Here is a 16,905-nt window from a genome sequence, read left to right as displayed (position 1 = left end):
ATCTGACCACTGTCACTTTAAGCATTAATAACTCTGGGATGCTTTTACCTTTCATTCTGATTCCGAGATAGTTTTTTGGTGACATATTTTACTCTATGTTAGTGGTAAAATTTTGTCGATACTTGCATCATTTCTTGGTGAAAAATTACTAAATTTGATGAAAAAATTGAAAATTTAGCATTTTTGTAACTTTGTAGCTCTCTGCTTGTAAGGAAAACAGACATTCCAAATAAATGATATATTGATTCACATATACAATATGTCTACTTTATGTTTGCATCATAAAGTTTACAAGTTTTTACTTTTGGAAGACATCAGAGGGCTTCAAAGTTCAGCAATTTTCCAATTTTCCACAAAATTTTCAAAATTGAAAATTTTTCAGGGACCAGTTCAGTTTAGAAGTGGATTTGAAGGGTCTTCATATTAGAAATACCCCATAAATGACCCCATTAGAAAAACTGCACCCCTAAAAGTATTTAAAATGACATTCAGTAAGTGTGTTAACCCTTTAGGTGTTTCACAGGAATAGTAGCAAAGTGAAGGAGAAAATTAAAAATCTTCATTTTTTTACACTCGCATGTTCTTGTAGACCCAGTTTTTGAATTTTTTACAAGGGGTAAAAGGAGAAAAATCCTCTCAAAATTTGTAACCGAATTTCTCTCGAGTAAGGAAATACTTCATATGTGTATGTCAAGTGTTCGGCGGGCGCAGTAGAGGGCTGAGAAGGGAAGAAGCGACAATGGGATTATGGAGAGTGAGTTTTTCTGAAATGGTTTTTGGGGGGCATGTCCCATTTAGGAAGCCCCTATGGTGCCAGAACAGCAGAAAACCCCACATGGCATACCATTTTGGAAACTACACCCCCACAGGTGTTTAACGACTTGCGGAAATTCAGAAGTGTGAATGGGAGTGTGGAATCCCATAGAAGTCTATAGGCTTTAATTTGAGACCGAATTCTGCAAGCAGAAATTCTGCTGTGTGAATAGACCCTTCTGCAGAAGGAGATGAGCCCCTGAACAGCCCCAATCAGATTAGGCAGAGACCTGCTTTAATATATTAGATTGCAATCCACATACAGTATAGACATAAATACTCGGTGATGCTGCTAGTCCGGAATGAGACAAGACAGCCTAACTCCCCAGTAATAATGCGCATATGTTACTATATATCCAGAATGTACTGACTTGCAGAAAAAGTTGGGGCGTGTTACCTTTCGCGCCACTGTGATCACGATTGTCGTTGCCGTCCCTTTCTTGTTGTCTAGGCAGAGTTTGTTTACAGAGTCCGGCTGTCAGAAAATGTCCCTGCAGCAGCAGAGAAGTCTGCCCTGGCTGGCGGCGTCTCCACCTGCGTGCCGCGAACGTGAACGGAGCGGAGTCCCGTATCTGAGAGTGACATCACTACTGTTAGCTAATTGGGCCAAAAAGGTTACTCCAACGTCATTTCGTGAAAAGTGTTTTCTTTCCTCAGGTATACCCTGGCCTCCCAGGACTCAGCTATATATACCCTTCACTAATTACAATATGATATTCCAAGGGGGATTTTTGTTATACATTCACTTATCATATATTTATTTGATGGAGTCATATGTACATATTTTTTCACAGAACATAACATATGACTTCCAAAAATCTTGGGATGGGGGAATCGCATGCCAAAAAACGCATAGAGGGAATAGGGACAGATATGTTAAATCATTTTTATGTTAAAAAAGAAACTTTTCAAAATCTGTGTTAAGGCTACATGGAACAATTGTATTAAGATCAAACATCCATTTGCCCTCCGCTTTAGATAGTTGAGATATATAGTCCCCACCTCTCCAGTGTGGGAGTATTCATTCGATTCCATAGAAATGGGATCCTTGGAAGGATGCATTATGCTTATCCGCATAATGCTTAGATAAAGGGTGTCCCTGGTATTTTCTCCCTATTTAATACACATGTTCCCCAATGCGTTTTGATAACAACCTCTTAGTACGCCCTATGTAGGTTTTACCACAAGGGCAGCCGATACCATATATACCCCCCCAGACTCAGTTAATATGGGTATTGATATTCTTCTCAAAGTTCCATCCTTATTCTTAACCGTTGGTTTTTGTGCAGTTACTCCTTTGAGTTTACAAGCTTTGCACATGCGACAGGTGAAGAAACCAGGTTTTTGGGAAAAAATTTATATTTTTTGTGTTTTTTGTCCTTTTGGTATTTTTTTTTTACTGTGGGGGCTACCATATTGCCTATATTCTGCATTTAAAAAAAATAAAAATGATACCCATATTAACTGTAAGTCTAGGGGGGTCGTATATGGTATTGACTCAAAACGCATTGGGGAACAGGTGTATAATATAGGGAGAAAATACCAGGGACACCCTTTATCTAAGCATTATGCGGATAAGCATAATGCATCCTTCCAAGGATCCCATTTCTATGGAATCAAATATATACTCCCACACTGGAGAGGTGGGGACTATATATCTCAACTATCTAAAGCGGAGGGCAAATGGATGTTTGATCTTAATACAATGGTTCCATGTGGCCTTAACACAGATTTTGAAAAGTTTGCTATTTTAACATAAAAATAAAAATGATTTAACATATCTGTCCCTATTCCCACCATGCGTTTTTTGGCATGCGATTCCCCCATCCCAAGATTTTTGGGAGTCATATGTTATGTTCTGTGTACATAAGACTCCATCAAATAAATAAATGATAACTGAATATATAACAAAAATCCCCATTGGAATACCATATTGTAATTAGGATATATATAGCAGAGTCCTGGGAGGCCAGGGTATCCCTGAGGAAGGAAAACGCTTTTTCCGAAACAACGTTGGAGTAACCTTTTTGGCCCATGATGTAGACATTGCCCTGGTGGAATGGGCATGCAGTTGAATAGGGCATTCTTGTCCCAGGATGAAATAACAGGAACAAATAACGTCTTTGATTCATCTTGAGCGGGATGCTTTAGAAGCAGGTTTTCCTTTATTCGGCCCAAATAATTGGAGAAAAAGCGAGTTGCATACTCTGAAGCCTTGTGTTCTGTTTATATAACATAACACTGCCCATTTGACGACTAGGATATGTAAAGATGTTTGTAGATCATCTTCCGAATGAGGAAAGAAATCTGGTAAAAATATCTCCTGATTAAGATTTTCTGATGAACAGATTTTCGGTCAGAAAGAGGGATCCAGTTGTAAAATTAAACAGTCCAGGAGTATTCTCAAATAAGGAGCTTGAATAGACAACGCCTGAAGTTCTGATACTCTTTTCGCCGATGTAATGGCTACAAGAAAAAGCTCCTTCCAAGAAAGGAACTTGATGTTCGACTGTTCGATCGAAATGGGTGACTAGAAAGAACTTTAAGAACAGAGGGTAGATCCCACGATGGAACAGATGGATTCACAGCAGGTCTGAGATTGGTAACTGCTTTGAAAAATCTGTTGACTAACAGATGGTTGGAGAAAGGACCCTGAAGTAAGTTTTTGAAGGCAGATAACTGAACTCGGTATGTTAGTCTTGAAACCTTTATCAAACCCTTCCTTTAGGAACTGTAGAACATGAGATATGGCAGTGTCGCTGACATGATGATCTGTGCACCAAGATTGGAAAATCTTTGAAATTCTTGAGTAGACTTTCAGAGTTGAAGGTTTTCTTGACACAGCCAGCAGATCAATAAGCTCCTCTGAAAACCCTTGGGAACTAAGGGTTATCCTCTCAGGAGCCAAGCTGTTAGTTTCAACTTGTACACTGCAGGATGACATAGACTCTCTTGAAGGACAAGGTCCGGTTGAACCGGAAGTTCCCAATGAAAGCCTCTTGAAAGTCTTAATGCGAGCTGGAACCAAGCCCTCCTTGGCCAAAATGGAAGAATCACCAGCACCTTTGCTTTGTCCTCCTTGATCTTGAGCAGCATACGTGGAATTAACGGCAAGAGAGGAAAAGCATAGAGGAACTTGTTTCTCCAGGAGAAGGATAGGCCGTCTAGATGGTCTGGGTGGTCCCTGCGATAGATGGAGCAAAATAGAGGCAGTTTCCGATTGGCTCTGGTTGCCATCACATCCATCTCCAGTAATCCAAACTTCTCCACGATCTGTAGGAAAACCGAGTTGTTCAGGCTCCACTCTGCTGGATCAACCTCTTTCCTGCTGAGGAAATCCGCTCTGCAATTCAGAGAACCCCGTATGTGAATTGCATGAAGATCTGTCAAATGGTCTTCTGCCCAGGCCATCAGCAGCCTGCATTCCTCCATCATCTGTGATGATCTTGTCCCACCTTGCTTGTTCAAATAGAACACCGTTGGGAGGTTGTCTGACTGAATGAAGACCTTGTGATCCTGTAACAGAGAAGGCAAGACGAACTGCTCTTAACTCCCTCCGATTGGATGACATGGAAGCCTCATGCTTGGACCATCTGCATTGGACCCAATTGTTGCCCAAATGCGCTCCCCAACTGCTGGCAAAGGCATCTGTGGTTAGGAGAACCTGAGGGGAAATAGACAAAGATCTTTCTGAACCAACCTTGGCCGGAAGCATCCACCAGATAAGACCTTTTCTAGTGGTAACGGAGATAAACATTAGCCTGCCTAATCCCCAAGGTCTCCTGTTCCAATGGGCAAGGATGTTCAATTGCAGTGGTCTCATGGGCGCTCTTCCCCAAGGAACCGCATCCAGAGCAGATGTCATTAGGCCTAGAACATTCATTGACGAACATACCGTCAACTCTGAGCCAATGATCAACTTGTGGATCCTCTCTTCTGATAGGAACAACCTCATGGAGGAGCAGTCGATTCTGAATCCTCGGAACCTGCTGAATGACGTTGGTGACAGATGAGACCTGATTCACAAGAAATCCGTGCCTCTCCAATACTGAGATGGTGATCTGGATGTGATGAAGGAGTAGATCCCTGGAGTGGGCCAGTATCAGCCAATTGTCCAAGTAAGGAATCAGATTCACTCCTTGAAGTCTGAGATGTGAGCCAGGACCACTGCCATTTAGTGAACACCCGCGGGGCTGAGGATAGGCCGAACAGGAGACAAGTGAACTGAATATGTACAATCTGATGGTCCACTAGAAGAGCCACTGTGAGGAATCTCCATGAGATTTGAGGATCAGAATGTGCAGATAAGCATCTCTCAAATCGATTGTAGCAATAAGATCTTCCTGTTCCAGAGCTGCTACAACTGACCGGATGGATCTCTTCTTGATGATGAAAGAGTTCAGAGTAGTTAGATCTATGACCAGTCTCCAAGTACCCTCTTTCTTGGGAACTGCAAACACTCTGGAATAAAATCCTTGACCTTTGTGATGAGATAGAACAAACTCCAGAGTGCTTTTTTGAAGGAATTCTGAGATGAGTGTTGACATGAGCATTTCCTCTGGAAAACCTGTTTGGAGGGAGAACTCTGAATTCCAAGGTATAACCTCTCGAGATCACAGAAGTTACCCATGAGTCGGAAGATGACCCAGACTGAGGCAAACTGAGAAAGTCTGGCACTGATTCTGGGAACAGAAAGGCTGGCGTCAAAAACCCTTTGGCTTGTCCCCTCCCAAGGGAGACTTCTTCTTAAAGAGTACAGAAATGACGCTGTTGCCTACCCCTCTGGGCAAAATTTCTTCGGTGTTGAGGAGATGATCTGAATTGTCTTATTTTGCCGAAATTGTGGCTTCTTAGGTGCACTGGGAAAAAACACTCCTTTTTTACTACCCAGGCCTTCCAAGATAGGGTTCAGTTGTGAACCAAAAAGGTTACTTCCCTCAAGACAGGTAACAAAAATGGTTCTTAGCAGGGATATCCCCTGACCATTCTTTAAGCCAGAGAGATCTCCTGGCTGCTGTAGAGCTAGCCAGAATCTTAGAGTTTAATCTAAGAATATCCAAGGGAAAATCTGCTAAAAAGTCTGTGGCAAGTTTTATCTCTGGAAGATCTTGCAGGATTTCCTTTCTTGGAACGCCCTCCTGGAGATCCTTCATAAGGCGAGAAAAGCAGATCAGGAGAGCTCTACCCACTGACACAGATGCTATTGAGGCTTTACAAGGCTTTACAGAATACATTCCTTGGCTACATGAACAACCTCAGAAGAGGCTACGGCAACAGTAGCAGAGGCAGAAGCCACTGAATAATAGTGTCTTGGCAAAGATTCCACTTTCCTATCCAGGGGATCTTGAAGTCCTATCAGCAGGGACTAGCACTCATATCAACCTTAGGAGGTGGAACCCAGGACTCAGACTCATTATCAGGAAGTGGATACATTAGCTTAAATCTTCTGGTAAGAACAGGAGCTTTATCAGGATGCTTCCATATGCAAACCATCCATTTCCTGGGAGAATCATCCCCTTGAAAACCAAAGGCCCTCTAGAGGTGGACGTTGAGGCTTTCCCCTGATCAACATCCTGATCGCATGATCGGATGGAACGAAGTAATCTCTGCGTTTTTTCCACAGGAAAGAGAGACGGAGCAATTACTTCCTCCAAGGACTGTTCAGACCGATCTCCTACTGACATCACAGAATTTAGCGGAAAGAGAGCTTCTGATCTCATTGATGGAATTCCCCATGAATTCTTTCATCCAGACAAACATATCCTGGACCATAGGCTCAGCCGGATTAGGAGGTGGACGGCATCCAGGACACCTATTAATTTTATAGGAATCTGGAAGATGTTTTCTGCACAAGTTAGATGGCGTCTCTTAGAAGTAGTCTTGCGACTTCCAGAATAAGGATCACCACTAGGTGGAGTAGACATTTCTCTAGAAAAAAGAGAAACAATGAGAAAGATATAAATAAAACAAAATACTTTGTTGCAGTGCAACAACAGCAACTACCTAATAAAAGAAAAAAAATGCACCAGCAACAAAGAAACTAGAAAAGTATGATCTCTAGCAAAACCAGGCAGCAAGAGGTCTGCTGCAGACTGAACTTGCCTTAAATAGGGCAGAGGGTGCCAAAATTTGAATAAGCCCCGCCCCGGAAATGACCCGCTACTGGTGCAAAGGTAAAACTGAAAAAACTAAAAGATTTAGTTAATAAAGTAAAAAATAAGTCTTCCCCAGCACAGCAGATGTCCGTGACGCCAGGGGAGTCCCTTTGCACGGACGTCCCAGCGCGGCGTCAATGCAGCTTCACTAGTCCGGGGCTGGCCCGGAGCGGAGAAGTGGGCCTCCCGGTAAGGATGGATGCCGCAAACCGGTTCACCCTACCCACCGGAATGAGGACGGTCTCTGCAGCTACTAGGCAACAGGACCGAGAGAACTGGGGAGGTGAGTAGACAACGAGGGAGGCCTGTATGATGACGGAGGGGGAGGTCTGGATGATGACGGGGTGGGGGTATTGACTGGGGGTGATGATGACAGGGGGGATGACGACAGGCTGTCTGGATGATGACAGCTGGGGATGATGCATTTCTTACCCTAGGAGTATAATCGAGTCAATACGTTTTCCAAGGTTTTTGGGGTGAAATTAGGAGCCTCGGCTTATACCCGAGTATATACGGTAAATATGAAACAATATCTACCAGTGCTGGAACAAGATTCTATACTACAAGGTGCCGTTGCCGAAGGGTTATGTGCATTGGCCAGACAAGGTCCATCTTTAGGTTTGAATTTATTTCCTAGTTTGTTCCTGAATAGCAAAAAATAAATAAGCAGAACTTGGCTCAATCATCCAGATTCATAGAAGTGTGGCCACAAAAAATGTATTACATGTAGTCACATATTGGTTTTTGACAAATTTCAATCATACAGCACAGGAAAATGCTACAACACAAAAAGCTATATCAAGTGCAACATCATGACAGTGGTGTATTTGTCAGCCTGTGTCTTGTGAGCAAACAAATTCTCAATTCAATGTGTCTGGACTCGCAACATTTCCGAGACTTACACAATGAAGTTTTGCACTTTGTATTTTTATACTTTTTAGAATGTGGAGAGAATTATAAGAGGTGGAGACCTAAGATCCAAAATCCAAACTTCCAAGATCCAAACTTCTAAACCAAGAATCCTATTGGATTTTCGTTCCTAATACTAGGTTGCCTAATAGCATGAACCTTAGGCAAGACCCTTGTTCACTTATATTATTGTTATAGCTGACATATTTGTTGTTCCTTATATATGTGTATCTACTATACCGCACATCAATTCTGTTTTAGGTCTTATGAGTATTTTTTTTAGAATTCAATTATGTCATTTGCACATGACAATCAGGAATACAATATATATGCGATTCTTTTGTTTGTCTATTATGCCATGACTAAGGATCCTGGAAGCTCCAAAAAGTATTGGCGTTGATGTTACTGCATACTGTATCCTATGAGATGATTAAAAACAAAAAGTGTTATTTTTCTTACGAGTTACCAAAATAAATATTTGTTGGAATCAAATATTCGTTTTCCATAGAGTACGGGTGCCGGATACGGTTGGGAGGAGCGAAAGGCGGCCGCTTCGGCATCCGGCAGGAACCCCATTCATTTCAATGAGCCGACCGAAGTCAAACGCTGACTCCGTTTGGCTCATTTTTGCCCCGTATAAGGATTTTATGACCGGATTTTATTACCACGGTTTTAGGTCCGGTTAGAGAACTGTATACGGGGCAAAAATGAGCTGACCGGCGTCAGCGTTTGACTCCGGTCGGCTCATTGAAATGAATGGGGTTTGGGCCGGATCCGGCTGGGATACAGGAGCGGCCGGATTTCTCTCCTCCAAACCGGATCTGGCACCCGTACACTACAAACGTAGTGTGAACCCACCCTTACATTAGCATGGCTGACAATTTTGAACTTTAAGGGGTTGTCCAGTGGATAAGATAGGCGATAAGTAGCTGATATGAGGGGCTCTCAGGAGCCTGTGTGATAGACGGCACATGCGCCATTAATTTCTATTGGAGCACCGGAGTTGCCCCCTGAGAACCCCCTGCGGTATGTTACTTCTCCCATATCCTATGAATAGGATATTTAAAGACACAGTATGGTTGACCTACAATAGGTGAGAAACCTTAAATTGACGTTATGTTGTTAGAAGACACACATACAGTTTCTTAGAGCTCCTTAGATGACAACAGGAAGGTCGGATTCCTGGTCAGTGACTTCAAAGAATCAAGGTGTTCAACAGGTTTACCACATACATATTTAAGTATGACATGTAGGTGCAGGCGCCACTGATTTAGGTACCTTAGGTTTTAACTTGGTTTTAGCTCTGATAAGCCTAGTCACTGTATGGTATAAATTGTAACAAATTCCAATGAGGCAGCTAGAGCTGCCACGTAAACCTTTATTATTATGATGTATTCCTATGGGACTTTTTACCTGAATTGTATTGAGGAGGAAATGGTTAAATGGGTACTCCGGTGGAAAACTTTTTATTTTATTTTTTATCAACTGGTGCCAGAAAGTTAAACAGATTTGTAAATTACTTCTATTAAAAAATCTTAATCCTTCCAGTACTTATTAGCATCCGAATACTACAGAGGAAATTCTTTTCTTTTTGGAACACAGAGCTCTCTGCTGACATCTGTCCATTTTAGGAACTGTCCAGAGCAGCATATGTTTGCTATGGGGATTTTCTCCTACTCTGGACAGTTCTTAAAATGGACAGAGATGTCAGCAGAGAGCTCTGTGTTCCAAAAAGAAATTTTTTTTCTCTGTAGTAATAAGTACTGGAAGGAGTAGAAAAGATTTTTTAATAGAAGTAATTCACAAATCTGTTTAACTTTCTGGCACCAGTTGATTTAAAAAAAAAAATTATAAAAATGTTTTCCACCAGAGTACCCCTTTAACTTTCTTGCTATATAAGTATCCACCTTACTTGATCTCATCATGCCTGAGGAAGCTGTGCATGTACAGCGAAACACGTTGCATCTTGGTGAATAAATCCTTTTTATGGTTCCTGCCGTGTCTGATCTGGTTCTGTCAGCGCCATATGAATCCTACAGCCAATTGTTTTGAAGCCTGCACCACTTCATTGTTGATCCGAGAACTGGAGGGCTGCAGATGGTATCCTACTTTTGGTCTGGACATATGTGTATCTTTGTGTATAACTTACACAACCATCCAGGGTAAGCAGCTGTGATTCATTATAGTCCTACCCTTCCTCTGGTTTGTTTTATACTATGGAGCGCTTTTTCTTCTCCTTTTAGTTTAAATAAATCTTTATGGTAGATGAACACGGGTCCAGTCCAGCCCACCCCTGTCATGTATATGCTAATGAATGCCAGGAGTGGGCGCTCTGCTCTCTGTACGCTCACCTGCGGTATTTATTAGCATATAAATGATGGGGCAGGCCGGACAGAAAATATGGAGGAGGCAGGGGAGCTGGCTCCCTGCCTCCATTGTGCATTGGAGTGCAATGCAGAAGGAAGATTACAGTGCAATAACTCAAGAAATACTCAACAGATTTAAGTACAGAACAAGAATAGACAAAAACAGTTCTACTAGGTATAACTATAAAAGAAAATATGGAGATACATATAATATATGGCACACAGGGTAATGTGCAACACAGATACCTCGTATAAGTTTTGTGGTTTTAGTGTGAGCCACACATGATTCCATGGCATAGTTCTACCTAGTAGGACTATATTTGTCTATATTATTGTTCTGTACATATAATTAGGCACATAGAGTAAAGTGCAACACAGATACCTCAGTATAATTTCCATGGTTGCAGTGTCAGCTACACAAACTCTCTTTTTCATGGATTTAAGTAAGTGACCCCTCTTTGTAAAGCTGTTCCCCCACACTATAACCCAGTATACTGGCTTTAGGGCAGGTAAACATGGTGTCAGATTCTCTAAGTCTTTAGGCCTGTTATATATTGTCCTTCATACAGTGGCCTCCGCTCAAATGTCCTTTCCGTTTATTACTTCCATCAATCCTCAGATTACTTCGCTCTCCATATTTTCAAGAAAGTTTAGAAGCTGAACTCAGTAAACTTCAGTAACTCTTGTTTTAGCCCATATATTGGACTGCCAGGAGTATCAAATCAGCTACCGGTTCATCCAGAAGAAAGTGCCCCTCAAGGTTGATCTGACTATTAGGGATCAACAGATATAGTTTTTTTAGGGCAGATACCGATAATCTGTGGCCTTTCAGGCCAATAGCCGATAACTTCTACCGGAATATCAGTATAAGTAATCGGCTATTTCTCCACCCCCCCCCCCCCCCAAGAAGCCGCTGCAGATCATTGATTTAAAGTGGGCGCTTTAAATCAATGATCTGCAGCGGCTTTGGCTGAATCAGAGACCACCGCCGCCACTCGCTTCTCTCCCCCTGCCTTTCCGGGGCGGGACATTATCGGATTATCAGCAAGGTAATTGCCGATAACGTAAAAAATCGTGAATATCGGCCGAACCGATAATCGGTCGATCCCTACTGACTATAGCTAAATTGTCAGACACTTTTTGATGCCTTTTGTGGAAGTATTGACACGTAGTTTCCTGTGCATACTTAATGCTGCAGATTTTAATGAAAACTAAACGACTGAACACAGCTTAGATTTTTCAGCTTCAGATCGTGCGCATCACATGTGTGCAGGATATTGTATGTGTGAATGCACTCTGAAGATGGATTTACAGTAGTTTGAAGAATTCAGACAAATGGGCAGAAGGTGCCTTAAAGGGGTACTCCGGTGGAATTTTTTTTTTTTTAGTTGCCAGAAAGTTAAACAGATTTGTAAATTACTCATATTAAAAAAATCTTAATCCTTCAAGTACTTATTAGCAGCTAAATACTACAGAGGAAATTATTTTCTTTTTGGAACTGTCCAGAGTAGGAGAAATCCCCATTGCAAACATATGCTGCTCTGGACAGTTCCTAAAATGGACAGAGATGTCAGCAGTGAGCACTGTGGTAATGATGTCATCAGAGAGCACTGTGTTCCAAAAAGAAAAGAATTTCCTCTGTAGTTTTCAGCAGCTAATAAGTACTGGAAGGATGAAGATTTTTCAATAGAAGTAATTAACAAATCTGTTTAACTTTCTGGCACCAGTTGATTTAAAAAAAAAAAATATATATAAATATATTTTCACCGGAGTACCCCTTTAACGACGCAGGATGTATATTTACGTCCTTCGCCGGCTCCCGCGATATGAAGTGGGGTCGCGCTGCGACCCCGCATCACATCGCGTCGGTCCCGGCGCTCATCAACGGCCGGGACCCGCGGCTAATACCACAAATCACCGATCGCGGCAATGTGCGGTATTAACCCTTTAGAAGTGGTGGTCAAAGCTGACCGCCGCTTCTAAAGCGAAAGTATCCCGGCTAGTCAGTCGGGCTGTTCGGGACCGCCGTGGTGAAATCGCGGCGTCCCGAACAGCTTACAGGACACCGGGAGGGCCCTTGCCTGCCTCCTCGGTGTCCGATCGACGAATGACTGCTCCGTGCCTGAGATCCAGGCAGGAGCAGTCAAGCGCCGATAACGCTGATCACAGGCGTGTTAATACACGACAGTGATCAGCCTAGGAGATCAGTGTGTCCCTATGGGACCTATAACACTGCAAAAAAAAAAAGTAAAAAAAAAAAAGTGTTAATAAAGGTCATTTAACCCCTTCCCTAATAAAAATTTGAATCACCCCCCTTTTCCCATAAAAAAATAAAACAATGTAAATAAAAAAAAAAAAAAAACATATGTGGTATCGCCACGTGCGTAAATGTCCGAACCATAAAAATATATCATTAATTAAACTGCACGGTCAATGGCGTACGCACAAAAAAATTCCAAATTTGGTCACTTTTTATGCCATTAAAAAATGAATAAAAAGTGATCAAAAAAGTCCGATCAAAACGAAAATCATACCGATAAAACCTTCAGATCATGGCGCAAAAAATGAGTCCTGTGCGTGGAAAAATAAAAGTTATAGGGGGTCAAAAGATGACATTTTTAACGTATAAATTTTCCTGCATGTATTTACAAAAGTACGACAAAATCAAACCTATATAAGTAGGGTATCATTTTAACCGTATGGACCTACAGAATAATAAGGTTTTTACCGAAATATGCACTGCGTAGAAACGGAAGCCCCCAAAAGTTACAATGGCGTTTTTTCTTCGATTTTGTCGCACAATGTTTTTTTTTTCCGTTTCACCGTGAATTTTTGGGTAAAATGACTAATGTCACTGCAAAGTAGAATTGGTGACGCAAAAAATAAGCCATAATATGGATTTTAAGGTTGAAAATTGAGAGGGTTATGATTTTTAAAAGGTAAGGAGGAAAAAACGAAAGTGCAAAAACGGAAAAACCTTGAGTCCTTAAGGGGTTAAGGCACTGCTATGTCAGGCCCGCCCACTTTATGAATTAAGTGACAAACCTATATAGTTCTGAACGGAGTACTCACACACACAAACTTTGTGGGTTTGTTTTCTCTTTATTTTCTTCTTTCTTCCCTTCCTGCTGACAATAGTAGAGATGAGCGAAGTTACAGTGATTCGTCACGAACTTCTCGGCGGTTGCTGACTTCAGCCTGCATAAATTAGTCCAGCTTTCAGGTGCTCCGGTGGGCTGGAAAAGGTGGATACAGTCCTAGGAGAGTCTCCAGCCACCGGAGCACCTGGAAGCTGAATTAATTTATGCAGAATAAAGTCATCAACTGCCGAGCTGAGAAGTTTGTGATGAATCGAATTACTGTAACTTCGCTCATCTCTAAAGAATAGATGTCTAGATAAAGCTGGAGGGGTCTAGTCGCCACGTGGTCCCTCCAGGCCACATTAATACAAGGGTAGATCTTATTTTAATGAATAAGTGATATAAGAATGTAAAAACACCTGATTGGAATGGATTTGCTTTTTTGTACAAAGGTTTAAATATTTAAAAAAAATAACAGAAAAAAAAGTAATGAGGCACAATGGGCTTTTGTGCTGAGTTTTCCACTTAAAGGGGTAGTCCAGTGGTGAAAAACTTATCCCCTATCCTAAGGATAGGGGATAAGTTTGAGATCGCAGGGGGTCCGACCGCTGGGGCCCCCTGCGATCTCTCTGTACGGGGCCCCGGCTCTCCGCCGAGATAGCGGGTGTCGACCCCCGCACGAGGCGGCGGCCGACACGCCCCCTCAATACATCTCTATGGCAGAGCCGGAGATTGCCGAAGGCAGCGCTTCGGCTCAGCCATAGAGTTGTATTGAGGGGGCGTGTCGGCCGCCGCCTCGTGCGGAGGTCGACACGCCCCCTTCCAGCGGGCTGTCGGGGCTCCGTACAGGAGATCGCGGGGGGCCCCAGGGGTCGGACCCCCCGCGATCTGCAACTTATCCCCTATCCTTAGGATAAGGGGATAAGTTGCTCACCACTGAGTCACCACTGGACTACTCCTTTAACTGACAGAGTTCCAAGGGAATCATCCACTAAGGAGTATTTTGATATCAGCTAAAAAAAAAATATATGTAAAAATGCTGGAAAAGCATACGCTTGCTTACCTGTCTGCCCTATTTTGAAACGAAAAATCTATTTGTTTTGGGAGTCTTCCTGATTGAGCAAGTGCTCAGTACTACAAGTCCCAGAAAGCATTGCTTTCCCTCAGCTCTTCAGCACAGCCCTCTCCATCCTGACTATTCCCCTCCTACAACATTCCAGACAGTTTCCAACCCAGAGCTGTCGCAGAATATCTTTGTTTCATAGCAGACTAGTGCACATTAAGGTTGCAGCACTGCTGTACTCGTTCCTTGTTTACTCCTCTACCTGTGGCACTGTTCATGTAGCTGTAGGGACTAGTCAGAATTGGTGATATCACTCAGGGGGTGGAGCTAGAGCTCAGAAAGAAGATTCAGCCAGCCGCACCTTCGCTCAGTGCTGTAGTAAAATAGATCACAGATAAAGTGTGTTTTGCGTGTGACTACAGCTGGGGGAGTGCCTTACTAGTGCACCTATAGGTTAAACCACACCCCCAGTGCACCTAACGGGCCAATCGCAATATCTAATAAAATGGGAATTACAGGACAATGGTGGACTGGATCAGCAAAAGAAAAATCAGTCTGTTCAGACCAAATACTGGGGGGTTTGTCAGTTTCCATTTTATCCAGGGGTGAGGATCCTTTTTTCCTGCTGAGGGCATTTAAATATTCATAAAATCATTAGTGGGCAATAACAAATAAAAAGATCAACTTGGTCAAACAAGTTACTCACTCCAAAGGTGACGGCTGGAACCACTTCTTGGTACTCAACTGGTTTTCCAGGTTTGCATTTGTCAGTCTGTTGGTAGTTTGCCCCTGTATTTACAATTCCCCCTGTAAGAAGTTTACTAGAGATGAGCGAACTTACAGTAAATTCGATTTGTCACGAACTTCTCGGCTCGGCAGTTGATGACTTATCCTGCATAAATTAGTTCAGCTTTCAGGTGCTCCGGTGGGCTGGAAAAGGTGGATACATTCCTAGGAAAGAGTTTCCTAGGACTGTATCCACCTTTTCCAGCCCACGGGAGCACCTGAAAGCTGAACTAATTTATGCAGGATAAGTCCTCAACTGCCGAGCCGAGAAGTTTGTGACGAATCGAATTTACTGTAAGTTCGCTCATCTCTAAAGTTTACCTTCAAGGGTGTCCTACATCCTTGGGACAAGCCACTTTCATGTGGGGGAGGTAGTATGAAGGACCCCCTGCAGACAGGACCTACATCCTGAAGGGGTCACAAATGCTGCTGAAAAGGGATGTAAGGAAATATATACCTATAGATTCTGTTGTTCCAGGATGTAAGTGCTGGTATCTTTCCTACAGTGAACAAACACTGTACAGTGTCAAAGCACCTGAAGTATATGTTCAGAAATGTTTAATATGTACTTTTAGATCAGTGGTCTTCAAACCGTGGACCTCCAGCTGTTACAAAACAAACTCCCAGCATGCCCAGACAGCCATAACATTTTTATCTGCAAGATATTCACAAAAAATGTATTGGGCAACAAAAGAACTATGCTCTATTCCAGTGGTCTTCAACCTGCGGACCTCCAGATGTTGCAAAACTACAACTCCCAGCATGCCCGGACAGCCGTTGGCTGTCCGGGCATGCTGGGTGTTGTAGTTTTGCAACATCTGGAGGTCCGCAGGTTGTAGACCACTGCTCTATACTAAAGAAATTTGACCAGAACTATGTTTAACCCCTTAAGGACCGAGCATTTTTCAACTTTCATTTTTTCCTCCTTACTTTTTAAAAATCCTAACCCTTTCAATTTTGCACCTAAAAATCCATATGAGGGCTTATTTTTTTGCGCCACCAATTCTACTTTGTAATGACATCAGTCATTTTACCCAAAAATCTACAGCAAAACCAAAATTAATAAATCATTGTGCGACAAAATTGAAGAAAACCCCCCCACCATTTTGTACGTTTTGGGGGCTTCCGTTTCTACGCAGTAAATTTTTCGGTAAAAATGACACCCTCTCTTTATTCTGTAGGTCCATACAATTAAAATGATACCCTACTTATATAGGTTTGATTTTGTCGTACTTCTGGAAAAAATAACTACATGTAGGAAACATTAGTTTAAAATTGTCCTCTTCTGACCCCTATAACTTTTTTATTTTTCCGCATACGGAGATGTATGGAGGCCGATTTTTTCCAAAGTGTTTATCAGTACCAATTTTGTATTGATCGGACTTTTTGATTGCTTTTTATTCATTTTTTCATCATATAAAAAGTGACCAAAAATATGCTATTTTGGAATTTCTTTTTTTTAAATCTCCTGTATGGGGCCGTGGCAGACTGCTGCTGGAAGCGCCGTGCCGTCCCCAGCAGGAAGCAGCAGCAGACACGCCCCCTCCAAGTATCTCTATGGGATACATGGAGGGGGCATGTCGGTCGCTGCGTCATGCAGGGACGGACACTCCCCTTTCTGCAGACTGCCGGAGCCCCATACAGGAGATCGTTGGGGGATCCCTGCAGTCGGACCCCCCCGCGATCTATAACTTATCCCCTATAGGGGATAAGTTATATTCCACTACAGTTAT

The sequence above is a fragment of the Hyla sarda genome, chromosome 7 (genome assembly GCF_029499605.1).
Source record: "Hyla sarda isolate aHylSar1 chromosome 7, aHylSar1.hap1, whole genome shotgun sequence".
NCBI classification, from domain to species: domain Eukaryota; kingdom Metazoa; phylum Chordata; class Amphibia; order Anura; family Hylidae; genus Hyla; species Hyla sarda.
This window is presented reverse-complemented; position numbering follows the sequence as displayed.